Consider the following 1,554-nt stretch of genomic DNA (forward strand, 5'->3'; position numbering starts at 1 on the left):
CGATCCGACATTTCGATACTCCGATACTCCGGAATAGTGATGCAAAACAGTAAATTGAAGTTTTGTTCCAAAGTGAGATGAAAAAGGAAGTAGGCTACGTTTGAAATAAAAATCCTTGATACGACGAAGCAGCCAGCGCGTGTAAACATCGGCTTTGCTCATTCGTTTAGAACAGGGGTCACCAACCTTTTTTGCATGCGGGCCACTTTGGCACTAAGGAGAGCTGTGGCGGGCCGCACTAATAAAATGTTAGGTAGGTTGACTCTTATCCTAGAAAGGAACGCATTTCGTACCCAGTATCCAGCGTTACATGTTGTTCATATTTATGTTAGAATACCGCAGCAACAAAATTAATCGAACAAAGCTACTGCCAGGCCAAGCTCCTTTTACAAACCTTTTGACTTTTTTAACAATGCCTAATAAACGAGGCCACTTGTTTTGCGCACTTATAGCGAGGCGAGCGGTTCATCAGAATATTCATCGCCAAGCAAGAGTGGTGTTGTCACTTCGCTTCGCAAAAGATATCTTGCAATTTACAATTTCAGTAAACAAGGAAATGTTTGACACATCGCAATACAGGTGCCCAACAGTAGTGACCTGCAAACATATCAGCGAAAAATAGGCTCCAATAACAGGGGGAAAAACAGGCACCATGAAACAAACGCTTGTGGAAATCACCAAAAAATCATAATTCTATCGTAATTCATGAACGGTCTTACCTCTAAAAAAGCAATGAGTTGGCTTTTCATCCTTTTTGTGAGAGTCTATAAAACCGTCTTTCGTTTATTATAGACAACTGTCACTTGCGGTGCTTATCAGCGTGGCAAGAATTTGTTGATTAACAACATTTTGCAGTACTTGCTTCGGCAGTACATATACTAAAATTGGAACGATACAGAGAAGATTAGCATGGTCCCTGCGCAAGGATGACACGCAAAATCGTGAAGCGTTCCATATTAAAAAAAACACATTTTGCAGTACTAAGCTAAATATTTTCATAATACAATCAGAAAAAGTCTTTAAATTTATATATAATATTTTTCCAATTTATTATAAATTGATTTGGCACACAGACCTATTTTGCCAACAAAAACTTGCATAAAGGAACACTGCTCGTGAAATGCAATAACGGTGAAACGCACACTAGTGTTTACATGACATTTGCAAACTTAAAATAAGCAACTCTATGCTCACAGACAATTTCGAAATTCGAAAACAGACGTTTTAATCAACCACTGGGACAGTGTGGCTGGACATCGCATTGGAATAGCCTAACTTAAGCGACCCCCACCTAGAACTATAATCTGATTGGTCGGTCGGTGGAATCGTATGCAAAGCGAAAATATGCTTCCCGGAAAGCATTTTTGCCTTCGTGCTCTTTAACTCCTCAAGAAAAGTATTTTTGGTTATACTTGTATGCTGATGCCTTCCGCGGGCCGCAGCGATACAGCGTGGCGAGCCGCATGCGGCCCGCGGGCCGCCAGTTGGTGACCCCTGGTTTAGAACATACTTATCTTACTAACAAATTTAAATTTCATAAGAAAAGTTTTGTAA

At 40.3% G+C, this 1,554-nt stretch overlaps 1 non-coding gene across 1 annotated transcript; it reads left to right on the forward strand.

Moving 5' to 3' along the window:
* Positions 1-854: 854 nt before the first annotated feature.
* Positions 855-961, forward strand: LOC145765764 (U6 spliceosomal RNA). The gene has a single exon (XR_014288638.1). It is a non-coding gene; the product is annotated as a U6 spliceosomal RNA (small nuclear RNA).
* Positions 962-1,554: the final 593 nt, after the last annotated feature.

Source organism: Aplidium turbinatum, chromosome 2 (assembly GCF_918807975.1).
Source record: "Aplidium turbinatum chromosome 2, kaAplTurb1.1, whole genome shotgun sequence".
In the NCBI taxonomy this organism is placed as follows: Eukaryota; Metazoa; Chordata; class Ascidiacea; order Aplousobranchia; family Polyclinidae; genus Aplidium; species Aplidium turbinatum.